General features: G+C 41.4%; 10 non-coding genes and 73 pseudogenes across 10 annotated transcripts; all 83 read right to left on the bottom strand.

Annotated features, from left to right (window-relative positions):
• Positions 1-279: 279 nt before the first annotated feature.
• On the bottom strand, positions 280-398 carry LOC134961661 (5S ribosomal RNA; annotated as a pseudogene).
• A 107-nt stretch (positions 399-505) lies between these two features.
• On the bottom strand, positions 506-624 carry LOC134963527 (5S ribosomal RNA; annotated as a pseudogene).
• A 107-nt stretch (positions 625-731) lies between these two features.
• LOC134961059 (5S ribosomal RNA) lies at positions 732-850 on the bottom strand (annotated as a pseudogene).
• Positions 851-957: 107 nt separating this feature from the next.
• Positions 958-1,076, bottom strand: LOC134961790 (5S ribosomal RNA; annotated as a pseudogene).
• Positions 1,077-1,183: 107 nt separating this feature from the next.
• Positions 1,184-1,302, bottom strand: LOC134961118 (5S ribosomal RNA; annotated as a pseudogene).
• Positions 1,303-1,409: 107 nt separating this feature from the next.
• Positions 1,410-1,528, bottom strand: LOC134961500 (5S ribosomal RNA; annotated as a pseudogene).
• A 107-nt stretch (positions 1,529-1,635) lies between these two features.
• LOC134960462 (5S ribosomal RNA) lies at positions 1,636-1,754 on the bottom strand (annotated as a pseudogene).
• Positions 1,755-1,861: 107 nt separating this feature from the next.
• Positions 1,862-1,980, bottom strand: LOC134963125 (5S ribosomal RNA; annotated as a pseudogene).
• Positions 1,981-2,087: 107 nt separating this feature from the next.
• On the bottom strand, positions 2,088-2,206 carry LOC134964575 (5S ribosomal RNA; annotated as a pseudogene).
• A 108-nt stretch (positions 2,207-2,314) lies between these two features.
• LOC134959015 (5S ribosomal RNA) lies at positions 2,315-2,432 on the bottom strand (annotated as a pseudogene).
• A 107-nt stretch (positions 2,433-2,539) lies between these two features.
• On the bottom strand, positions 2,540-2,658 carry LOC134962979 (5S ribosomal RNA; annotated as a pseudogene).
• A 107-nt stretch (positions 2,659-2,765) lies between these two features.
• LOC134964342 (5S ribosomal RNA) lies at positions 2,766-2,884 on the bottom strand (annotated as a pseudogene).
• A 107-nt stretch (positions 2,885-2,991) lies between these two features.
• On the bottom strand, positions 2,992-3,110 carry LOC134964194 (5S ribosomal RNA). The gene has a single exon (XR_010188192.1). It is a non-coding gene; the product is annotated as a 5S ribosomal RNA (ribosomal RNA).
• A 107-nt stretch (positions 3,111-3,217) lies between these two features.
• Positions 3,218-3,336, bottom strand: LOC134960500 (5S ribosomal RNA; annotated as a pseudogene).
• A 107-nt stretch (positions 3,337-3,443) lies between these two features.
• LOC134959969 (5S ribosomal RNA) lies at positions 3,444-3,562 on the bottom strand (annotated as a pseudogene).
• Positions 3,563-3,669: 107 nt separating this feature from the next.
• Positions 3,670-3,787, bottom strand: LOC134959014 (5S ribosomal RNA; annotated as a pseudogene).
• Positions 3,788-3,894: 107 nt separating this feature from the next.
• Positions 3,895-4,013, bottom strand: LOC134962805 (5S ribosomal RNA; annotated as a pseudogene).
• Positions 4,014-4,120: 107 nt separating this feature from the next.
• Positions 4,121-4,239, bottom strand: LOC134963500 (5S ribosomal RNA; annotated as a pseudogene).
• A 107-nt stretch (positions 4,240-4,346) lies between these two features.
• On the bottom strand, positions 4,347-4,465 carry LOC134959134 (5S ribosomal RNA). The gene has a single exon (XR_010187210.1). It is a non-coding gene; the product is annotated as a 5S ribosomal RNA (ribosomal RNA).
• A 107-nt stretch (positions 4,466-4,572) lies between these two features.
• LOC134960217 (5S ribosomal RNA) lies at positions 4,573-4,691 on the bottom strand (annotated as a pseudogene).
• Positions 4,692-4,798: 107 nt separating this feature from the next.
• On the bottom strand, positions 4,799-4,917 carry LOC134961021 (5S ribosomal RNA; annotated as a pseudogene).
• Positions 4,918-5,024: 107 nt separating this feature from the next.
• On the bottom strand, positions 5,025-5,143 carry LOC134959847 (5S ribosomal RNA). Its single transcript, XR_010187664.1, has one exon. It is a non-coding gene; the product is annotated as a 5S ribosomal RNA (ribosomal RNA).
• Positions 5,144-5,248: 105 nt separating this feature from the next.
• LOC134964646 (5S ribosomal RNA) lies at positions 5,249-5,367 on the bottom strand (annotated as a pseudogene).
• Positions 5,368-5,474: 107 nt separating this feature from the next.
• On the bottom strand, positions 5,475-5,593 carry LOC134960460 (5S ribosomal RNA; annotated as a pseudogene).
• A 107-nt stretch (positions 5,594-5,700) lies between these two features.
• LOC134962107 (5S ribosomal RNA) lies at positions 5,701-5,819 on the bottom strand (annotated as a pseudogene).
• Positions 5,820-5,926: 107 nt separating this feature from the next.
• On the bottom strand, positions 5,927-6,045 carry LOC134964621 (5S ribosomal RNA; annotated as a pseudogene).
• A 108-nt stretch (positions 6,046-6,153) lies between these two features.
• On the bottom strand, positions 6,154-6,271 carry LOC134959013 (5S ribosomal RNA; annotated as a pseudogene).
• Positions 6,272-6,378: 107 nt separating this feature from the next.
• LOC134962978 (5S ribosomal RNA) lies at positions 6,379-6,497 on the bottom strand (annotated as a pseudogene).
• A 107-nt stretch (positions 6,498-6,604) lies between these two features.
• Positions 6,605-6,723, bottom strand: LOC134963499 (5S ribosomal RNA; annotated as a pseudogene).
• A 107-nt stretch (positions 6,724-6,830) lies between these two features.
• LOC134959132 (5S ribosomal RNA) lies at positions 6,831-6,949 on the bottom strand. The gene has a single exon (XR_010187207.1). It is a non-coding gene; the product is annotated as a 5S ribosomal RNA (ribosomal RNA).
• Positions 6,950-7,056: 107 nt separating this feature from the next.
• On the bottom strand, positions 7,057-7,175 carry LOC134962695 (5S ribosomal RNA; annotated as a pseudogene).
• Positions 7,176-7,282: 107 nt separating this feature from the next.
• Positions 7,283-7,401, bottom strand: LOC134963088 (5S ribosomal RNA; annotated as a pseudogene).
• A 107-nt stretch (positions 7,402-7,508) lies between these two features.
• LOC134962505 (5S ribosomal RNA) lies at positions 7,509-7,627 on the bottom strand (annotated as a pseudogene).
• Positions 7,628-7,734: 107 nt separating this feature from the next.
• On the bottom strand, positions 7,735-7,853 carry LOC134959678 (5S ribosomal RNA; annotated as a pseudogene).
• Positions 7,854-7,960: 107 nt separating this feature from the next.
• On the bottom strand, positions 7,961-8,079 carry LOC134961346 (5S ribosomal RNA; annotated as a pseudogene).
• A 333-nt stretch (positions 8,080-8,412) lies between these two features.
• Positions 8,413-8,531, bottom strand: LOC134961660 (5S ribosomal RNA; annotated as a pseudogene).
• A 107-nt stretch (positions 8,532-8,638) lies between these two features.
• LOC134964878 (5S ribosomal RNA) lies at positions 8,639-8,757 on the bottom strand (annotated as a pseudogene).
• A 107-nt stretch (positions 8,758-8,864) lies between these two features.
• Positions 8,865-8,983, bottom strand: LOC134960327 (5S ribosomal RNA; annotated as a pseudogene).
• A 107-nt stretch (positions 8,984-9,090) lies between these two features.
• Positions 9,091-9,209, bottom strand: LOC134961789 (5S ribosomal RNA; annotated as a pseudogene).
• A 107-nt stretch (positions 9,210-9,316) lies between these two features.
• On the bottom strand, positions 9,317-9,435 carry LOC134961117 (5S ribosomal RNA; annotated as a pseudogene).
• A 107-nt stretch (positions 9,436-9,542) lies between these two features.
• LOC134960975 (5S ribosomal RNA) lies at positions 9,543-9,661 on the bottom strand (annotated as a pseudogene).
• A 107-nt stretch (positions 9,662-9,768) lies between these two features.
• Positions 9,769-9,887, bottom strand: LOC134960459 (5S ribosomal RNA; annotated as a pseudogene).
• A 107-nt stretch (positions 9,888-9,994) lies between these two features.
• Positions 9,995-10,113, bottom strand: LOC134961345 (5S ribosomal RNA; annotated as a pseudogene).
• A 107-nt stretch (positions 10,114-10,220) lies between these two features.
• Positions 10,221-10,339, bottom strand: LOC134963772 (5S ribosomal RNA; annotated as a pseudogene).
• A 108-nt stretch (positions 10,340-10,447) lies between these two features.
• Positions 10,448-10,566, bottom strand: LOC134961343 (5S ribosomal RNA; annotated as a pseudogene).
• A 107-nt stretch (positions 10,567-10,673) lies between these two features.
• Positions 10,674-10,792, bottom strand: LOC134963771 (5S ribosomal RNA; annotated as a pseudogene).
• A 106-nt stretch (positions 10,793-10,898) lies between these two features.
• LOC134962384 (5S ribosomal RNA) lies at positions 10,899-11,017 on the bottom strand. The gene has a single exon (XR_010188023.1). It is a non-coding gene; the product is annotated as a 5S ribosomal RNA (ribosomal RNA).
• A 107-nt stretch (positions 11,018-11,124) lies between these two features.
• LOC134963769 (5S ribosomal RNA) lies at positions 11,125-11,243 on the bottom strand (annotated as a pseudogene).
• A 108-nt stretch (positions 11,244-11,351) lies between these two features.
• Positions 11,352-11,469, bottom strand: LOC134959012 (5S ribosomal RNA; annotated as a pseudogene).
• A 107-nt stretch (positions 11,470-11,576) lies between these two features.
• Positions 11,577-11,695, bottom strand: LOC134962977 (5S ribosomal RNA; annotated as a pseudogene).
• Positions 11,696-11,802: 107 nt separating this feature from the next.
• Positions 11,803-11,921, bottom strand: LOC134963498 (5S ribosomal RNA; annotated as a pseudogene).
• A 107-nt stretch (positions 11,922-12,028) lies between these two features.
• Positions 12,029-12,147, bottom strand: LOC134964182 (5S ribosomal RNA). Its single transcript, XR_010188191.1, has one exon. It is a non-coding gene; the product is annotated as a 5S ribosomal RNA (ribosomal RNA).
• A 107-nt stretch (positions 12,148-12,254) lies between these two features.
• Positions 12,255-12,373, bottom strand: LOC134960215 (5S ribosomal RNA; annotated as a pseudogene).
• A 105-nt stretch (positions 12,374-12,478) lies between these two features.
• On the bottom strand, positions 12,479-12,597 carry LOC134961884 (5S ribosomal RNA; annotated as a pseudogene).
• A 107-nt stretch (positions 12,598-12,704) lies between these two features.
• On the bottom strand, positions 12,705-12,823 carry LOC134961342 (5S ribosomal RNA; annotated as a pseudogene).
• A 107-nt stretch (positions 12,824-12,930) lies between these two features.
• On the bottom strand, positions 12,931-13,049 carry LOC134963421 (5S ribosomal RNA; annotated as a pseudogene).
• A 108-nt stretch (positions 13,050-13,157) lies between these two features.
• LOC134959011 (5S ribosomal RNA) lies at positions 13,158-13,275 on the bottom strand (annotated as a pseudogene).
• A 107-nt stretch (positions 13,276-13,382) lies between these two features.
• Positions 13,383-13,501, bottom strand: LOC134964110 (5S ribosomal RNA; annotated as a pseudogene).
• Positions 13,502-13,608: 107 nt separating this feature from the next.
• LOC134963497 (5S ribosomal RNA) lies at positions 13,609-13,727 on the bottom strand (annotated as a pseudogene).
• A 107-nt stretch (positions 13,728-13,834) lies between these two features.
• LOC134959722 (5S ribosomal RNA) lies at positions 13,835-13,953 on the bottom strand (annotated as a pseudogene).
• A 107-nt stretch (positions 13,954-14,060) lies between these two features.
• On the bottom strand, positions 14,061-14,179 carry LOC134960214 (5S ribosomal RNA; annotated as a pseudogene).
• Positions 14,180-14,286: 107 nt separating this feature from the next.
• Positions 14,287-14,405, bottom strand: LOC134961252 (5S ribosomal RNA; annotated as a pseudogene).
• A 107-nt stretch (positions 14,406-14,512) lies between these two features.
• Positions 14,513-14,631, bottom strand: LOC134959834 (5S ribosomal RNA). The gene has a single exon (XR_010187662.1). It is a non-coding gene; the product is annotated as a 5S ribosomal RNA (ribosomal RNA).
• A 332-nt stretch (positions 14,632-14,963) lies between these two features.
• On the bottom strand, positions 14,964-15,082 carry LOC134964068 (5S ribosomal RNA; annotated as a pseudogene).
• Positions 15,083-15,189: 107 nt separating this feature from the next.
• Positions 15,190-15,308, bottom strand: LOC134961248 (5S ribosomal RNA; annotated as a pseudogene).
• A 107-nt stretch (positions 15,309-15,415) lies between these two features.
• On the bottom strand, positions 15,416-15,534 carry LOC134961341 (5S ribosomal RNA; annotated as a pseudogene).
• Positions 15,535-15,641: 107 nt separating this feature from the next.
• On the bottom strand, positions 15,642-15,760 carry LOC134963768 (5S ribosomal RNA; annotated as a pseudogene).
• A 108-nt stretch (positions 15,761-15,868) lies between these two features.
• On the bottom strand, positions 15,869-15,986 carry LOC134959009 (5S ribosomal RNA; annotated as a pseudogene).
• A 107-nt stretch (positions 15,987-16,093) lies between these two features.
• On the bottom strand, positions 16,094-16,212 carry LOC134962976 (5S ribosomal RNA; annotated as a pseudogene).
• A 107-nt stretch (positions 16,213-16,319) lies between these two features.
• On the bottom strand, positions 16,320-16,438 carry LOC134963496 (5S ribosomal RNA; annotated as a pseudogene).
• A 107-nt stretch (positions 16,439-16,545) lies between these two features.
• LOC134959131 (5S ribosomal RNA) lies at positions 16,546-16,664 on the bottom strand. Its single transcript, XR_010187206.1, has one exon. It is a non-coding gene; the product is annotated as a 5S ribosomal RNA (ribosomal RNA).
• Positions 16,665-16,771: 107 nt separating this feature from the next.
• LOC134959822 (5S ribosomal RNA) lies at positions 16,772-16,890 on the bottom strand. The gene has a single exon (XR_010187660.1). It is a non-coding gene; the product is annotated as a 5S ribosomal RNA (ribosomal RNA).
• A 105-nt stretch (positions 16,891-16,995) lies between these two features.
• Positions 16,996-17,114, bottom strand: LOC134964644 (5S ribosomal RNA; annotated as a pseudogene).
• A 107-nt stretch (positions 17,115-17,221) lies between these two features.
• On the bottom strand, positions 17,222-17,340 carry LOC134964067 (5S ribosomal RNA; annotated as a pseudogene).
• Positions 17,341-17,447: 107 nt separating this feature from the next.
• Positions 17,448-17,566, bottom strand: LOC134959810 (5S ribosomal RNA). The gene has a single exon (XR_010187658.1). It is a non-coding gene; the product is annotated as a 5S ribosomal RNA (ribosomal RNA).
• Positions 17,567-17,671: 105 nt separating this feature from the next.
• Positions 17,672-17,790, bottom strand: LOC134964643 (5S ribosomal RNA; annotated as a pseudogene).
• A 107-nt stretch (positions 17,791-17,897) lies between these two features.
• On the bottom strand, positions 17,898-18,016 carry LOC134964551 (5S ribosomal RNA; annotated as a pseudogene).
• A 107-nt stretch (positions 18,017-18,123) lies between these two features.
• Positions 18,124-18,242, bottom strand: LOC134960458 (5S ribosomal RNA; annotated as a pseudogene).
• A 107-nt stretch (positions 18,243-18,349) lies between these two features.
• LOC134961340 (5S ribosomal RNA) lies at positions 18,350-18,468 on the bottom strand (annotated as a pseudogene).
• A 107-nt stretch (positions 18,469-18,575) lies between these two features.
• Positions 18,576-18,694, bottom strand: LOC134963767 (5S ribosomal RNA; annotated as a pseudogene).
• A 108-nt stretch (positions 18,695-18,802) lies between these two features.
• Positions 18,803-18,920, bottom strand: LOC134959008 (5S ribosomal RNA; annotated as a pseudogene).
• A 107-nt stretch (positions 18,921-19,027) lies between these two features.
• LOC134963414 (5S ribosomal RNA) lies at positions 19,028-19,146 on the bottom strand (annotated as a pseudogene).
• Positions 19,147-19,253: 107 nt separating this feature from the next.
• LOC134963495 (5S ribosomal RNA) lies at positions 19,254-19,372 on the bottom strand (annotated as a pseudogene).
• Between the last annotated feature and the right edge of the window lie 47 nt (positions 19,373-19,419).

Below are 19,419 nucleotides of genomic sequence, written 5' to 3'. Positions count from 1 at the left end.
TAATAAGTTTGAAAATGAAATGCATCAACAGAATGGTATTGGCAGTATAAAAATACCTCCAGCACTTTGTATTCCCAGGTTGTCTCCCATCCAAGTACTAACCAGACCCAACACTTCTTAGCTTCCAAGATCAGATGATACTGGGCGTATCCAGTGTGGTGTGGCTGTAGATAAGCTTTGTGGTTTCTGTTAGAACTTTTCTACTTCTAGCTACTGGTACATAAATTAATAAGTTTGAAAATGGAATGCATCAACAGAACGGTGTTGGCAGTATAAAAATACCTACAGCACCTCGTATTCCCAGGTGGTCTCCCACCAAAGTACTAAACAGGCCCAACACTGCTAAGCTTCCAAGATCAGATGAGATTGTTCGTATCCAGTGTGGTGTGGCTGTAGATGAGCTTTGTGGTTTCTGTTAGAACTTTTCTACTTCTAATTACTGGTACATAAATGAATAAGTTTGAAAATGGAATTCATCAACAGAACGGTGTTGGCAGTATAAAAATACCTGCAGCACCTTGTATTCCCAGGTAGTCTCCCATCCAAGTATTAACCTGGCCCAACACTGCTTAGCTTGAAAGATCAGATGAGATTGGGCGTATCCAGTGTGGTGTGGCTATAGATGAGCTTTGTAGTTTCTGTTAGAACTTTTCTACTTCTAGGTACTGGTACATAAATTAATAAGTTTGAAAATAGAATGCATCAACAGAACGGTGTTGGCAGTATAAAAATTCCTACAGCACCTCGTATTCCCAGGTGGTCTCCCACCAAAGTACTAAACAGGCCCAACACTGCTTAGCTTCCAAGATCAGATGAGATTGTCCGTATCCAGTGTGGTGTGGCTGTAGATGAGCTTTGTGGTTTCTGTTAGAACTTTTCTACTTCTAACTACTGGTAAATAAATGAATAAGTTTGAAAATGGAATGCATCAACAAAACGGAGTTGGCAGTATAAAAATATCTGCAGCACCTTGCATTCCCAGGTGGTTTCCCATCCAAATACTAACCAAGCCCAGCACTGCTTAGTTTCCAAGATCAGATGAGATTGGGCGTATCCAGTGTGGTGTGGCTGTAGATAAACTTTGCGGTTTCTGTTAGAACTTTTCTACTTCTAGCTACTGGTACATAAATGAATAAGTTTGAAAATGGAATGCATCAACAGAACGGTGTTGGCAGTATAAAAATACCTACAGCACCTCATATTGCCAGGTGGTCTCCTATCCTAGTACTAACCAGGACCAACACTGCTTAGCTTCCAAGATCAGATGAGATTGGGCGTATCCAGTGTGGTGTGGCTGTAGATGAGCTTTGTGGTTTCTGTTAGAACTTTTCTACTTCTAACTACTGGTACATAAATGAATAAGTTTGAAAATGGAATGCATCAACAGAACGGTGTTGGCAGTATAAAAATACCTACAGCACCTCGTATTCCCAGGTGGGCTCCCACCAAAGTACTAAACAGGCCCAACACTGCTTAGCTTCCAAGATCAGATGAGATTGTTCGTATCCAGTGTGGTGTGGCTATAGATGAGCTTTGTGGTTTCTGTTAGAACTTTTCTACTTCTAACTACTGGTACATAAATGAATAAGTTTGAAAATGGAATGCATCAACAGAACGTTGTTGGCAGTATAAAAATACCTGCAGCACCTTGTATTCCCAGGTGGTCTCCCATCCAAGTACTAACCAAGCCCAACACTGCTTAGCTTCCAAGATCAGATGAGATTGGGCGTATCCAGTGTGGTGTGGATGTAAATAATCTTTGTGGTTTCCGTTAGAACTTTTCTACTTCTAACTACTGGTAAATAAATGAAAAAGTTTGAAAATGGAATGCATCAACAAAACGGAGTTGGCAGTATAAAAATATCTGCAGCACCTTGCATTCCCAGGTGGTTTCCCATCCAAATACTAACCAGGCCAAGCACTGCTTAGTTTCCAAGATCAGATGAGATTGGGCGTATCCAGTGTGGTGTGGCTGTAGATGAACTTTGAGGTTTCTGTTAGAACTTTTCTACTTCTAGCTACTGGTACATAAATGAATAAGTTTGAAAATGGAATGCATCAACAGAATGGTGTTGGCAGTATAAAAATACCTACAGCACCTCTTATTCCCAGGTGGTCTCCCACCAAAGTACTAAACAGGCCCCACACTTCTTAGCTTCCAGGATCAGATGATATTGGGCATATCCAGTGTGATGAGGCTGTAGATAAGCTTTGTGGTTTCTGTTAGAACTTTTCTACTTCTAACTACTGGTAAATAAATGAACAAAGTTTGAAAATGGAATGCATCAACAGAACGGAGTTGGCAGTATAAAAATATCTGCAGCACCTTGCATTCCCAGGTGGTTTCCCATCCAAACACTAACCAGGCCCAGCACTGCTTAGTTCCAAGGTCAGATGAGATTGGGCGTATCCACTGTGGTGTGGCTGTAGATGAACTTTGCGGTTTCTGTTAGAACTTTTCTACTTCTAGCTACTGGTACATAAATGAATAAGTTTGAAAATGGAATGCATCAACAGAATGGTGTTGGCAGTATAAAAATAACTCCAGCACCTTGTATTCCCTGGTTGTCTCCCATCCAAGTACTAACCAGGTCCAACACTTCTTAGCTTCCAAGATCAGATGAGATTGGGTGTATCCAGTGTGGTGTGGCTGTAGATGAGCTTTGCGGTTTCTGTTAGAACTTTTCTACTTCTAACTACTGGTACATAAATGAATAAGTTTGAAAATGGAATGCATCAACAGAATGGTGTTGGCAGTATAAAAACACCTACAGCACCTTGCATTCCCAGGTGGTCTCCCATCCAAGTACTAACCAGGCCCAACACTGTTGAGCTTCCAAGGTCAAATGATATTGGGCAGATCCAGTGTGGTGTGGCTGTATATGAGCTTTGCGGTTTCTGTTAGAACTTTTCTACTTCTAACTACTGGTACATAAATGAACAGGTTTGAAAATGGAATGCATCAACAGAATGGTGTTTGCAGTATAAAAAGATCTACAGCACCTTGTACTCCCAGGTGGTCTCACATCCAAGTACTAACCAAGCCCAACACTGCTTAGCTTCCAAGATCAGATGAGATTGGGCGTATCCAGTGTGGTGTGGCTGTAGATGAGCTTTGTGGTTTCTGTTAGAACTTTTCTACTTCTAACTACTGGTACATAAATGAATAAGTTTGAAAATGGAATGCATCAACAGAACGGTGTTGGCAGTATAAAAATACCTACAGCACCTCGTATTCCCAGGTGGTCTCCCACCAAAGTACTAAACAGGCCCAACACTGCTTAGCTTCCAAGATCAGATGAGATTGTTCGTATCCAGTGTGGTGTGACTGTAGATGAGCTTTGTGGTTTCTGTTAGAACTTTTCTACTTCTAACTACTGGTACATAAATGAATAAGTTTGAAAATGGAATGCATCAACAGAACGGTGTTGGCAGTATAAAAATACCTGCAGCACCTTGTATTCCCAGGTGGTCTCCCATCCAAGTACTAACCAAGCCCAACACTGCTTAGCTTCCAAGATCAGATGAGATTGGGCGTATCCAGTGTGGTGTGGATGTAGATAATCTTTGTGGTTTCTGTTAGAACTTTTCTACTTCTAACTACTGGTAAATAAATGAAAAAGTTTGAAAATGGAATGCATCAACAAAACGGAGTTGGCAGTATAAAAATATCTGCAGCACCTTGCATTCCCAGGTGGTTTCCCATCCAAACACTAACCAGGCCCAGCACTGCTTAGTTCCAAGGTCAGATGAGATTGGGCGTATCCACTGTGGTGTGGCTGTAGATGAACTTTGCGGTTTCTGTTAGAACTTTTCTACTTCTAGCTACTGGTACATAAATGAATAAGTTTGAAAATGGAATGCATCAACAGCATGGTGTTGGCAGTATAAAAATAACTTCAGCACCTTGTATTCCCTGGTTGTCTCCCATCCAAGTACTAACCAGGTCCAACACTTCTTAGCTTCCAAGATCAGATGAGATTGGGTGTATCCAGTGTGGTGTGGCTGTAGATGAGCTTTGCGGTTTCTGTTAGAACTTTTCTACTTCTAACTAAGGGTACATAAATGAATAAGTTTGAAAATGGAATGCATTAACAGAATGGTGTTGGCAGTATAAAAACACCTACAGCACCTTGCATTCCCAGGTGGTCTCCCATCCAAGTACTAACCAGGCCCAACACTGTTGAGCTTCCAAGGTCAAATGATATTGGGCAGATCCAGTGTGGTGTGGCTGTAGATGAGCTTTGCGGTTTCGGTTAGAACTTTTCTACTTCTAACTACTGGTACATAAATGAACAGGTTTGAAAATGGAATGCATCAACAGAATGGTGTTTGCAGTATAAAAAGATCTACAGCACCTTGTACTCCCAGGTGGTCTCACATCCAAGTACTAACCAAGCCCAACACTGCTTATCTTCCAAGATCAGATGAGATTGGGCGTATCCAGTGTGGTGTGGCTGTAGATGAGCTTTGTGGTTTCTGTTAGAACTTTTCTACTTCTAACTACTGGTACATAAATGAATAAGTTTGAAAATGGAATGCATCAACAGAACGGTGTTGGCAGTATAAAAATACCTACAGCACCTCGTATTCCCAGGTGGTCTCCCACCAAAGTACTAAACAGGCCCAACACTGCTTAGCTTCCAAGATCAGATGAGATTGTTCGTATCCAGTGTGGTGTGGCTGTAGATGAGCTCTGTGGTTTCTGTTAGAACTTTTCTACTACTAACTACTGGTACATAAATGAATAAGTTTGAAAATGGAATGCATCAACAGAACGGTGTTGGCAGTATAAAAATACCAGCAGCACCTTGTATTCCCAGGTGGTCTCCCATCCAAATACTAACCAAGCCCAACACTGCTTAGCTTCCAAGATCAGATGAAATTGGGCGCATCCAGTGTGGTGTGGCTGTAGATAATCTTTATGGTTTCTGTTAGAACTTTTCTACTTCTAACTACTGGTAAATAAATGAAAAAGTTTGAAAATGGAATGCATCAACAGAACGGTGTTGGCAGTATAAAAATACCTACAGCACCTCGTATTCCCAGGTGGTCTCCCACCAAAGTACTAAACAGGCCCAACACTGCTTAGCTTCCAAGATCAGATGAGATTGGGCGTATCCAGTGTGGTGTGGCTGTAGATGAACTTTGCGGTTTCTGTTAGAACTTTTCTACTTCTAGCTACTGGTACATAAATGAATGTTTGAAAATGGAATGCATCAACAGAATGGTGTTGGCAGTATAAAAATACCTCCAGCATCTTGTATTCCCAGGTTGTCTCCCATCCAAGTACTAACCAGACCCAACACTTCTTAGCTTCCAAGATCAGATGATACTGGGCGTATCCAGTGTGGTGTGGCTGTAGATAAGCTTTGGGGTTTCTGTTAGAACTTTTCTACTTCTAACTACTGGTACATAAATTAATAAGTTTGAAAATGGAATGCATCAACAGAACGGTGTTGGCAGTATAAAAATACCTGCAGCACCTTGTATTCCCAGGTGGTCTCCCATCCAAGTACTAACCAAGCCCAACACTGCTTAGCTTCCAAGATCAGATGAGATTGGGCGTATCCAGTGTGGTGTGGATGTAAATAATCTTTGTGGTTTCTGTTAGAACTTTTCTACTTCTAACTACTGGTAAATAAATGAAAAAGTTTGAAAATGGAATGCATCAACAAAACGGAGTTGGCAGTATAAAAATATCTGCAGCACCTTGCATTCCCAGGTGGTTTCCCATCCAAATACTAACCAGGTCCAGCACTGCTTAGTTTCCAAGATCAGATGAGATTGGGCGTATCCAGTGTGGTGTGGCTGTAGATGAACTTTGAGGTTTCTGTTAGAACTTTTCTACTTCTAGCTACTGGTACATAAATGAATAAGTTTGAAAATGGAATGCATCAACAGAATGGTGTTGGCAGTATAAAAATACCTACAGCACCTCGTATTCCCAGGTGGTCTCCCCCCAAAGTACTAAACAGGCCCCACACTTCTTAGCTTCCAAGATCAGATGATATTGGGCATATCCAGTGTGATGAGGCTGTAGATAAGCTTTGTGGTTTCTGTTAGAACTTTTCTACTTCTAACTACTGGTAAATAAATGAACTAAGTTTGAAAATGGAATGCATCAACAGAACGGAGTTGGCAGTATAAAAATATCTGCAGCACCTTGCATTCCCAGGTGGTTTCCCATCCAAACACTAACCAGGCCCAGCACTGCTTAGTTCCAAGGTCAGATGAGATTGGGCGTATCCACTGTGGTGTGGCTGTAGATGAACTTTGCGGTTTCTGTTAGAACTTTTCTACTTCTAGCTACTGGTACATAAATGAATAAGTTTGAAAATGGAATGCATCAACAGAATGGTGTTGGCAGTATAAAAATAACTCCAGCACCTTGTATTCCCTGGTTGTCTCCCATCCAAGTACTAACCAGGTCCAACACTTCTTAGCTTCCAAGATCAGATGAGATTGGGTGTATCCAGTGTGGTGTGGCTGTAGATGAGCTTTGCGGTTTCTGTTAGAACTTTTCTACTTCTAACTACGGGTACATAAATGAATAAGTTTGAAAATGGAATGCATCAACAGAATGGTGTTGGCAGTATAAAAACACCTACAGCACCTTGCATTCCCAGGTGGTCTCCCATCCAAGTACTAACCAGGCCCAACACTGTTGAGCTTCCAAGGTCAAATGATATTGGGCAGATCCAGTGTGGTGTGGCTGTAGATGAGCTTTGCGGTTTCTGTTAGAACTTTTCTACTTCTAACTACTGGTACATAAATGAACAGGTTTGAAAATGGAATGCATCAACAGAATGGTGTTTGCAGTATAAAAAGATCTACAGCACCTTGTACTCCCAGGTGGTCTCACATCCAAGTACTAACCAAGCCCAACACTGCTTATCTTCCAAGATCAGATGAGATTGGGCGTATCCAGTGTGGTGTGGCTGTAGATGAGCTTTGTGGTTTCTGTTAGAACTTTTCTACTTCTAACTACTGGTAAATAAATGAAAAAGTTTGAAAATGGAATGCATCAACAAAACGGAGTTGGCAGTATAAAAATATCTGCAGCACCTTGCATTCCCAGGTGGTTTCCCATACAAATACTAACCAGGCCCAGCACTGCTTAGTTTCCAAGATCAGATGAGATTGGGCGTTTCCAGTGTGGTGTTGCTGTAGATGAACTTTGCGGTTTCTGTTAGAACTTTTCTACTTCTAGCTACTGGTACATAAATGAATAAGTTTGAAAATAGAATGCATCAACAGAATGGTGTTGGCAGTATAAAAATACCTCCAGCACCTTGTATTCCCAGGTTGTCTCCCAACCAAGTACTAATCAGGCCCAACACTTCTTAGCTTCCAAGATCAGATGAGATTGGGCGTATCCAGTGTGGTGTAGCTGTAGATGAGCTTTGTGGTTTCTGTTAGAACTTTTCTACTTCTAACTACTGGTACATAAATAAATAAGTTTGAAAATGGAATGCATCAACAGAACGGTGTTGGCAGTATAAAAATACCTACAGCACCTCGTATTCCCAGGTGGTCTCCCACCAAAGTACTAAACAAGCCCAACACTGCTTAGGTTCCAAGCTCAGATGAGATTGTTCGTATCCAGTGTGGTGTGGCTGTAGATAAGCTCTGTGGTTTCTGTTAGAACTTTTCTACTTCTAACTACTGGTACATAAATGAATAAGTTTGAAAATGGAATGCATCAACAGAACGGTGTTGGCAGTATAAAAATACCTGCAGCACCTTGTATTCCCAGGTGGTCTCCCATCCAAGTACTAACCAAGCCCAACACTGCTTAGCTTCCAAGATCAGATGAAATTGGGCGTATCCAGTGTGGTGTGGCTGTAGATAATCTTTATGGTTTCTGTTAGAACTTTTCTACTTCTAACTACTGGTAAATAAATGAAAAAGTTTGAAAATGGAATGCATCAACAAAACGGAGTTGGCAGTATAAAAATATCTGCAGCACCTTGCATTCCCAGGTGGTTTCCCATCCAAATACTAACCAGGCCCAGCACTGCTTAGTTTCCAAGATCAGATGAGATTGGGCGTATCCAGTGTGGTGTGGCTGTAGATGAACTTTGCGGTTTCTGTTAGAACTTTTCTACTTCTAGCTACTGGTACATAAATGAATAAGTTTGAAAATGAAATGCATCAACAGAATGGTATTGGCAGTATAAAAATACCTCCAGCACTTTGTATTCCCAGGTTGTCTCCCATCCAAGTACTAACCAGACCCAACACTTCTTAGCTTCCAAGATCAGATGATACTGGGCGTATCCAGTGTGGTGTGGCTGTAGATAAGCTTTGTGGTTTCTGTTAGAACTTTTCTACTTCTAGCTACTGGTACATAAATTAATAAGTTTGAAAATGGAATGCATCAACAGAACGGTGTTGGCAGTATAAAAATACCTACAGCACCTCGTATTCCCAGGTGGTCTCCCACCAAAGTACTAAACAGGCCCAACACTGCTAAGCTTCCAAGATCAGATGAGATTGTTCGTATCCAGTGTGGTGTGGCTGTAGATGAGCTTTGTGGTTTCTGTTAGAACTTTTCTACTTCTAATTACTGGTACATAAATGAATAAGTTTGAAAATGGAATGCATCAACAGAACGGTGTTGGCAGTATAAAAATACCTGCAGCACCTTGTATTCCCAGGTAGTCTCCCATCCAAGTGTTAACCAGGCCCAACACTGCTTAGCTTGAAAGATCAGATGAGATTGGGCGTATCCAGTGTGGTGTGGCTATAGATGAGCTTTGTAGTTTCTGTTATAACTTTTCTACTTCTAGGTACTGGTACATAAATGAATAAGTTTGAAAATAGAATGCATCAACAGAACGGTGTTGGCAGTATAAAAATACCTACAGCACCTCGTATTCCCAGGTGGTCTCCCACCAAAGTACTAAACAGGCCCAACACTGCTTAGCTTCCAAGATCAGATGAGATTGTCCGTATCCAGTGTGGTGTGGCTGTAGATGAGCTTTGTGGTTTCTGTTAGAACTTTTCTACTTCTAACTACTGGTAAATAAATGAATAAGTTTGAAAATGGAATGCATCAACAAAACGGAGTTGGCAGTATAAAAATATCTGCAGCACCTTGCATTCCCAGGTGGTTTCCCATCCAAATACTAACCAAGCCCAGCACTGCTTAGTTTCCAAGATCAGATGAGATTGGGCGTATCCAGTGTGGTGTGGCTGTAGATAAACTTTGCGGTTTCTGTTAGAACTTTTCTACTTCTAGCTACTGGTACATAAATGAATAAGTTTGAAAATGGAATGCATCAACAGAACGGTGTTGGCAGTATAAAAATACCTACAGCACCTCATATTGCCAGGTGGTCTCCTATCCTAGTACTAACCAGGACCAACACTGCTTAGCTTCCAAGATCAGATGAGATTGGGCGTATCCAGTGTGGTGTGGCTGTAGATGAGCTTTGTGGTTTCTGTTAGAACTTTTCTACTTCTAACTACTGGTACATAAATGAATAAGTTTGAAAATGGAATGCATCAACAGAACGGTGTTGGCAGTATAAAAATACCTACAGCACCTCGTATTCCCAGGTGGGCTCCCACCAAAGTACTAAACAGGCCCAACACTGCTTAGCTTCCAAGATCAGATGAGATTGTTCGTATCCAGTGTGGTGTGGCTGTAGATGAGCTTTGTGGTTTCTGTTAGAACTTTTCTACTTCTAACTACTGGTACATAAATGAATAAGTTTGAAAATGGAATGCATCAACAGAACGGTGTTGGCAGTATAAAAATACCTGCAGCACCTTGTATTCCCAGGTGGTCTCCCATCCAAGTACTAACCAAGCCCAACACTGCTTAGCTTCCAAGATCAGATGAGATTGGGCGTATCCAGTGTGGTGTGGATGTAAATAATCTTTGTGGTTTCTGTTAGAACTTTTCTACTTCTAACTACTGGTAAATAAATGAAAAAGTTTGAAAATGGAATGCATCAACAAAACGGAGTTGGCAGTATAAAAATATCTGCAGCACCTTGCATTCCCAGGTGGTTTCCCATCCAAATACTAACCAGGCCCAGCACTGCTTAGTTTCCAAGATCAGATGAGATTGGGCGTATCCAGTGTGGTGTGGCTGTAGATGAACTTTGAGGTTTCTGTTAGAACTTTTCTACTTCTAGCTACTGGTACATAAATGAATAAGTTTGAAAATGGAATGCATCAACAGAATGGTGTTGGCAGTATAAAAATACCTACAGCACCTCGTATTCCCAGGTGGTCTCCCACCAAAGTACTAAACAGGCCCCACACTTCTTAGCTTCCAAGATCAGATGATATTGGGCATATCCAGTGTGATGAGGCTGTAGATAAGCTTTGTGGTTTCTGTTAGAACTTTTCTACTTCTAACTACTGGTAAATAAATGAACAAAGTTTGAAAATGGAATGCATCAACAGAACGGAGTTGGCAGTATAAAAATATCTGCAGCACCTTGCATTCCCAGGTGGTTTCCCATCCAAATACTAACCAGGCCCAGCACTGCTTAGTTTCCAAGATCAGATGAGATTGGGCGTATCCAGTGTGGTGTGGCTGTAGATGAACTTTGAGGTTTCTGTTAGAACTTTTCTACTTCTAGCTACTGGTACATAAATGAATAAGTTTGAAAATGGAATGCATCAACAGAATGGTGTTGGCAGTATAAAAATACCTACAGCACCTCGTATTCCCAGGTGGTCTCCCACCAAAGTACTAAACAGGCCCCACACTTCTTAGCTTCCAAGATCAGATGATATTGGGCATATCCAGTGTGATGAGGCTGTAGATAGCTTTGTGGTTTCTGTTAGAACTTTTCTACTTCTAACTACTGGTACATAAATGAATAAGTTTGAAAATGGAATGCATCAACAGAACGGTGTTGGCAGTATAAAAATACCTGCAGCACCTTGTATTCCCAGGTGGTCTCCCATCCAAGTACTAACCAAGCCCAACACTGCTTAGCTTCCAAGATCAGATGAGATTGGGCGTATCCAGTGTGGTGTGGCTGTAGATGAACTTTGAGGTTTCTGTTAGAACTTTTCTACTTCTAGCTACTGGTACATAAATGAATAAGTTTGAAAATGGAATGCATCAACAGAATGGTGTTGGCAGTATAAAAATACCTACAGCACCTCGTATTCCCAGGTGGTCTCCCACCAAAGTACTAAACAGGCCCCACACTTCTTAGCTTCCAAGATCAGATGATATTGGGCATATCCAGTGTGATGAGGCTGTAGATAAGCTTTGTGGTTTCTGTTAGAACTTTTCTACTTCTAACTACTGGTAAATAAATGAACAAAGTTTGAAAATGGAATGCATCAACAGAACGGAGTTGGCAGTATAAAAATATCTGCAGCACCTTGCATTCCCAGGTGGTTTCCCATCCAAACACTAACCAGGCCCAGCACTGCTTAGTTCCAAGGTCAGATGAGATTGGGCGTATCCACTGTGGTGTGGCTGTAGATGAACTTTGCGGTTTCTGTTAGAACTTTTCTACTTCTAGCTACTGGTACATAAATGAATAAGTTTGAAAATGGAATGCATCAACAGAATGGTGTTGGCAGTATAAAAATAACTCCAGCACCTTGTATTCCCTGGTTGTCTCCCATCCAAGTACTAACCAGGTCCAACACTTCTTAGCTTCCAAGATCAGATGAGATTGGGTGTATCCAGTGTGGTGTGGCTGTAGATGAGCTTTGCGGTTTCTGTTAGAACTTTTCTACTTCTAACTACTGGTACATAAATGAATAAGTTTGAAAATGGAATGCATCAACAGAATGGTGTTGGCAGTATAAAAACACCTACAGCACCTTGCATTCCCAGGTGGTCTCCCATCCAAGTACTAACCAGGCCCAACACTGTTGAGCTTCCAAGGTCAAATGATATTGGGCAGATCCAGTGTGGTGTGGCTGTAGATGAGCTTTGCGGTTTCTGTTAGAACTTTTCTACTTCTAACTACTGGTACATAAATGAACAGGTTTGAAAATGGAATGCATCAACAGAATGGTGTTTGCAGTATAAAAAGATCTACAGCACCTTGTACTCCCAGGTGGTCTCACATCCAAGTACTAACCAAGCCCAACACTGCTTAGCTTCCAAGATCAGATGAGATTGGGCGTATCCAGTGTGGTGTGGCTGTAGATGAGCTTTGTGGTTTCTGTTAGAACTTTTCTACTTCTAACTACTGGTACATAAATGAATAAGTTTGAAAATGGAATGCATCAACAGAACGGTGTTGGCAGTATAAAAATACCTACAGCACCTCGTATTCCCAGGTGGTCTCCCACCAAAGTACTAAACAGGCCCAACACTGCTTAGCTTCCAAGATCAGATGAGATTGTTCGTATCCAGTGTGGTGTGGCTGTAGATGAGCTTTGTGGTTTCTGTTAGAACTTTTCTACTTCTAACTACTGGTACATAAATGAATGTTTGAAAATGGAATGCATCAACAGAACGGTGTTGGCAGTATAAAAATACCTGCAGCACCTTGTATTCCCAGGTGGTCTCCCATCCAAGTACTAACCAAGCCCAACACTGCTTAGCTTCCAAGATCAGATGATATTGGGCGTATCCAGTGTGGTGTGGATGTAGATAACCTTTGTGGTTTCTGTTAGAACTTTTCTACTTCTAACTACTGGTAAATAAATGAAAAAGTTTGAAAATGGAATGCATCAACAAAACGGAGTTGGCAGTATAAAAATATCTGCAGCACCTTGCATTCCCAGGTGGTTTCCCATCCAAATACTAACCAGGCCCAGCACTGCTTAGTTTCCAAGATCAGATGAGATTGGGCGTATCCAGTGTGGTGTGGCTGTAGATGAACTTTGAGGTTTCTGTTAGAACTTTTCTACTTCTAGCTACTGGTACATAAATGAATAAGTTTGAAAATGGAATGCATCAACAGAATGGTGTTGGCAGTATAAAAATACCTACAGCACCTCGTATTCCCAGGTGGTCTCCCACCAAAGTACTAAACAGGCCCCACACTTCTTAACTTCCAAGATCAGATGATATTGGGCATATCCAGTGTGATGAGGCTGTAGATAAGCTTTGTGGTTTCTGTTAGAACTTTTCTACTTCTAACTACTGGTAAATAAATGAACAAAGTTTGAAAATGGAATGCATCAACAGAACGGAGTTGGCAGTATAAAAATATCTGCAGCACCTTGCATTCCCAGGTGGTTTCCCATCCAAACACTAACCAGGCCCAGCACTGCTTAGTTCCAAGGTCAGATGAGATTGGGCGTATCCACTGTGGTGTGGCTGTAGATGAACTTTGCGGTTTCTGTTAGAACTTTTCTACTTCTAGCTACTGGTACATAAATGAATAAGTTTGAAAATGGAATGCATCAACAGAATGGTGTTGGCAGTATAAAAATAACTTCAGCACCTTGTATTCCCTGGTTGTCTCCCATCCAAGTACTAACCAGGTTCAACACTTCTTAGCTTCCAAGATCAGATGAGATTGGGTGTATCCAGTGTGGTGTGGCTGTAGATGAGCTTTGCGGTTTCTGTTAGAACTTTTCTACTTCTAACTAAGGGTACATAAATGAATAAGTTTGAAAATGGAATGCATTAACAGAATGGTGTTGGCAGTATAAAAACACCTACAGCACCTTGCATTCCCAGGTGGTCTCCCATCCAAGTACTAACCAGGCCCAACACTGTTGAGCTTCCAAGGTCAAATGATATTGGGCAGATCCAGTGTGGTGTGGCTGTAGATGAGCTTTGCGGTTTCTGTTAGAACTTTTCTACTTCTAACTACTGGTACATAAATGAACAGGTTTGAAAATGGAATGCATCAACAGAATGGTGTTTGCAGTATAAAAAGATCTACAGCACCTTGTACTCCCAGGTGGTCTCACATCTAAGTACTAACCAAGCCCAACACTGCTTATCTTCCAAGATCAGATGAGATTGGGCGTATCCAGTGTGGTGTGGCTGTAGATGAGCTTTGTGGTTTCTGTTAGAACTTTTCTACTTCTAACTACTGGTACATAAATGAATAAGTTTGAAAATGGAATGCATCAACAGAACGGTGTTGGCAGTATAAAAATACCTACAGCACCTCGTATTCCCAGGTGGTCTCCCACCAAAGTACTAAACAGGCCCAACACTGCTTAGCTTCCAAGATCAGATGAGATTGTTCGTATCCAGTGTGGTGTGGCTGTAGATGAGCTCTGTGGTTTCTGTTAGAACTTTTCTACTACTAACTACTGGTACATAAATGAATAAGTTTGAAAATGGAATGCATCAACAGAACGGTGTTGGCAGTATAAAAACACCAGCAGCACCTTGTATTCCCAGGTGGTCTCCCATCCAAATACTAACCAAGCCCAACACTGCTTAGCTTCCAAGATCAGATGAAATTGGGCGCATCCAGTGTGGTGTGGCTGTAGATAATCTTTATGGTTTCTGTTAGAACTTTTCTACTTCTAACTACTGGTAAATAAATGAAAAAGTTTGAAAATGGAATGCATCAACAGAACGGTGTTGGCAGTATAAAAATACCTACAGCACCTCGTATTCCCAGGTGGTCTCCCACCAAAGTACTAAACAGGCCCAACACTGCTTAGCTTCCAAGATCAGATGAGATTGGGCGTATCCAGTGTGGTGTGGCTGTAGATGAACTTTGCGGTTTCTGTTAGAACTTTTCTACTTCTAGCTACTGGTACATAAATGAATGTTTGAAAATGGAATGCATCAACAGAATGGTGTTGGCAGTATAAAAATACCTCCAGCATCTTGTATTCCCAGGTTGTCTCCCATCCAAGTACTAACCACACCCAACACTTCTTAGCTTCCAAGATCAGATGATACTGGGCGTATCCAGTGTGGTGTGGCTGTAGATAAGCTTTGGGGGTTTCTGTTAGAACTTTTCTACTTCTAACTACTGGTACATAAATTAATAAGTTTGAAAATGGAATGCATCAACAGAACGGTGTTGGCAGTATAAAAATACCTACAGCACCTCGTATTCCCAGGTGGTCTCCCACCAAAGTACTCAACAGGCCCAACACTGCTAAGCTTCCAAGATCAGATGAGATTGTTCGTATCCAGTGTGTTGTGGCTGTAGATGAGCTTTGTGGTTTCTGTTAGAACTTTTCTACTTCTAACTACTGGTACATAAATGAATAAGTTTGAAAATGGAATGCATCAACAGAACGGTGTTGGCAGTATAAAAGTACCAGCAGCACCTTGTATTCCCAGGTGGTCTCCCATCCAAGTACTAACCAAGCCCAACACTGCTTAGCTTCCAAGATCAGATGAGATTGGGCGTATCCAGTGTGGTGTGGATGTAAATAATCTTTGTGGTTTCTGTTAGAACTTTTCTACTTCTAACTACTGGTAAATAAATGAAAAAGTTTGAAAATGGAATGCATCAACAAAACGGAGTTGGCAGTATAAAAATATCTGCAGCACCTTGCATTCCCAGGTGGTTTCCCATCCAAATACTAACCAGGCCCAGCACTGCTTAGTTTCCAAGATCAGATGAGATTGGGCGTATCCAGTGTGGTGTGGCTGTAGATGAACTTTGAGGTTTCTGTTAGAACTTTTCTACTTCTAGCTACTGGTACATAAATGAATAAGTTTGAAAATGGAATGCATCAACAGAATGGTGTTGGCAGTATAAAAATACCTACAGCACCTCGTATTCCCAGGTGGTCTCCCACCAAAGTACTAAACAGGCCCCACACTTCTTAGCTTCCAAGATCAGATGATATTGGGCATATCCAGTGTGATGAGGCTGTAGATAAGCTTTGTGGTTTCTGTTAGAACTTTTCTACTTCTAACTACTGGTAAATAAATGAACTAAGTTTGAAAATGGAATGCATCAACAGAACGGAGTTGGCAGTATATAAATATCTGCAGCACCTTGCATTCCCAGGTGGTTTCCCATCCAAACACTAACCAGGCCCAGCACTGCTTAGTTCCAAGGTCAGATGAGATTGGGCGTATCCACTGTGGTGTGGCTGTAGATGAACTTTGCGGTTTCTGTTAGAACTTTTCTACTTCTAGCTACTGGTACATAAATGAATAAGTTTGAAAATGGAATGCATCAACAGAATGGTGTTGGCAGTATAAAAATAACTCCAGCACCTTGTATTCCCTGGTTGTCTCCCATCCAAGTACTAACCAGGTCCAACACTTCTTAGCTTCCAAGATCAGATGAGATTGGGTGTATCCAGTGTGGTGTGGCTGTAGATGAGCTTTGCGGTTTCTGTTAGAACTTTTCTACTTCTAACTACGGGTACATAAATGAATAAGTTTGAAAATGGAATGCATCAACAGAATGGTGTTGGCAGTATAAAAACACCTACAGCACCTTGCATTCCCAGGTGGTCTCCCATCCAAGTACTAACCAGGCCCAACACTGTTGAGCTTCCAAGGTCAAATGATATTGGGCAGATCCAGTGTGGTGTGGCTGTAGATGAGCTTTGCGGTTTCTGTTAGAACTTTTCTACTTCTAACTACTGGTACATAAATGAACAGGTTTGAAAATGGAATGCATCAACAGAATGGTGTTTGCAGTATAAAAAGATCTACAGCACCTTGTACTCCCAGGTGGTCTCACATCCAAGTACTAACCAAGCCCAACACTGCTTATCTTCCAAGATCAGATGAGATTGGGCGTATCCAGTGTGGTGTGGCTGTAGATAATCTTTATGGTTTCTGTAAGAACTTTTCTACTTCTAACTACTGGTAAATAAATGAAAAAGTTTGAAAATGGAATGCATCAACAGAACGGTGTTGGCAGTATAAAAATACCTACAGCACCTCGTATTCCCAGGTGGTCTCCCACCAAAGTACTAAACAGGCCCAACACTGCTTAGCTTCCAAGATCAGATGAGATTGGGCGTATCCAGTGTGGTGTGGCTGTAGATGAACTTTGCGGTTTCTGTTAGAACTTTTCTACTTCTAGCTACTGGTACATAAATGAATGTTTGAAAATGGAATGCATCAACAGAATGGTGTTGGCAGTATAAAAATACCTCCAGCATCTTGTATTCCCAGGTTGTCTCCCATCCAAGTACTAACCAGACCCAACACTTCTTAGCTTCCAAGATCAGATGATACTGGGCGTATCCAGTGTGGTGTGGCTGTAGATAAGCTTTGGGGTTTCTGTTAGAACTTTTCTACTTCTAACTACTGGTACATAAATTAATAAGTTTGAAAATGGAATGCATCAACAGAACGGTGTTGGCAGTATAAAAATACCTACAGCACCTCGTATTCCCAGGTGGTCTCCCACCAAAGTACTCAACAGGCCCAACACTGCTAAGCTTCCAAGATCAGATGAGATTGTTCGTATCCAGTGTGTTGTGGCTGTAGATGAGCTTTGTGGTTTCTGTTAGAACTTTTCTACTTCTAACTACTGGTACATAAATGAATAAGTTTGAAAATGGAATGCATCAACAGAACGGTGTTGGCAGTATAAAAATACCTACAGCACCTCGTATTCCCAGGTGGTCTCCCACCAAAGTACTAAACAGGCCCAACACTGCTTAGCTTCCAAGATCAGATGAGATTGGGCGTATCCAGTGTGGTGTGGCTGTAGATGAACTTTGCGATTTCTGTTAGAACTTTTCTACTTCTAGCTACTGGTACATAAATGAATGTTTGAAAATGGAATGCATCAACAGAATGGTGTTGGCAGTATAAAAATACCTCCAGCATCTTGTATTCCCAGGTTGTCTCCCATCCAAGTACTAACCAGACCCAACACTTCTTAGCTTCCAAGATCAGATGATACTGGGCGTATCCAGTGTGGTGTGGCTGTAGATAAGCTTTGGGGTTTCTGTTAGAACTTTTCTACTTCTAACTACTGGTACATAAATTAATAAGTTTGAAAATGGAATGCATCAACAGAACGGTGTTGGCAGTATAAAAATACCTACAGCACCTCGTATTCCCAGGTGGTCTCCCACCAAAGTACTCAACAGGTCCAACACTGCTAAGCTTCCAAGATCAGATGAGATTGTTCGTATCCAGTGTGTTGTGGCTGTAGATGAGCTTTGTGGTTTCTGTTAGAACTTTTCTACTTCTAACTACTGGTACATAAATGAATAAGTTTGAAAATGGAATGCATCAACAGAACGGTGTTGGCAGTATAAAAATACCTGCAGCACCTTGTATTCCCAGGTGGTCTCCCATCCAAGTACTAACCAAGCCCAACACTGCTTAGCTTCCAAGATCAGATGAGATTGGGCGTATCCAGTGTGGTGTGGATGTAAATAATCTTTGTGGTTTCTGTTAGAACTTTTCTACTTCTAACTACTGGTAAATAAATGAAAAAGTTTGAAAATGGAATGCATCAACAAAACGGAGTTGGCAGTATAAAAATATCTGCAGCACCTTGCATTCCCAGGTGGTTTCCCATCCAAATACTAACCAGGCCCAGCACTGCTTAGTTTCCAAGATCAGATGAGATTGGGCGTATCCAGTGTGGTGTGGCTGTAGATGAACTTTGAGGTTTCTGTTAGAACGTTTCTACTTCTAGCTACTGGTACATAAATGAATAAGTTTGAAAATGGAATGCATCAACAGAATGGTGTTGGCAGTATAAAAATACCTACAGCACCTCGTATTCCCAGGTGGTCTCCCACCAAAGTACTAAACAGGCCCCACACTTCTTAGCTTCCAAGATCAGATGATATTGGGCATATCCAGTGTGATGAGGCTGTAGATAAGCTTTGTGGTTTCTGTTAGAACTTTTCTACTTCTAACTACTGGTAAATAAATGAACTAAGTTTGAAAATGGAATGCATCAACAGAACGGAGTTGGCAGTATAAAAATATCTGCAGCACCTTGCATTCCCAGGTGGTTTCCCATCCAAACACTAACCAGGCCCAGCACTGCTTAGTTCCAAGGTCAGATGAGATTGGGCGTATCCACTGTGGTGTGGCTGTAGATGAACTTTGCGGTTTCTGTTAGAACTTTTCTACTTCTAGCTACTGGTACATAAATGAATAAGTTTGAAAATGGAATGCATCAACAGAATGGTGTTGGCAGTATAAAAATAACTCCAGCACCTTGTATTCCCTGGTTGTCTCCCATCCAAGTACTAACCAGGTCCAACACTTCTTAGCTGCCAAGATCAGATGAGATTGGGTGTATCCAGTGTGGTGTGGCTGTAGATGAGCTTTGCGGTTTCTGTTAGAACTTTTCTACTTCTAACTACGGGTACATAAATGAATAAGTTTGAAAATGGAATGCATCAACAGAATGGTGTTGGCAGTATAAAAACACCTACAGCACCTTGCATTCCCAGGTGGTCTCCCATCCAAGTACTAACCAGGCCCAACACTGTTGAGCTTCCAAGGTCAAATGATATTGGGCAGATCCAGTGTGGTGTGGCTGTAGATGAGCTTTGCGGTTTCTGTTAGAACTTTTCTACTTCTAACTACTGGTA

This window comes from Pseudophryne corroboree, chromosome 9 (assembly GCF_028390025.1).
Source record: "Pseudophryne corroboree isolate aPseCor3 chromosome 9, aPseCor3.hap2, whole genome shotgun sequence".
Lineage (NCBI taxonomy): Eukaryota > Metazoa > Chordata > Amphibia > Anura > Myobatrachidae > Pseudophryne > Pseudophryne corroboree.
The sequence above is the reverse complement of the archived record's forward strand: the minus strand, read 5'-3'. Positions and strand labels throughout refer to the sequence as shown.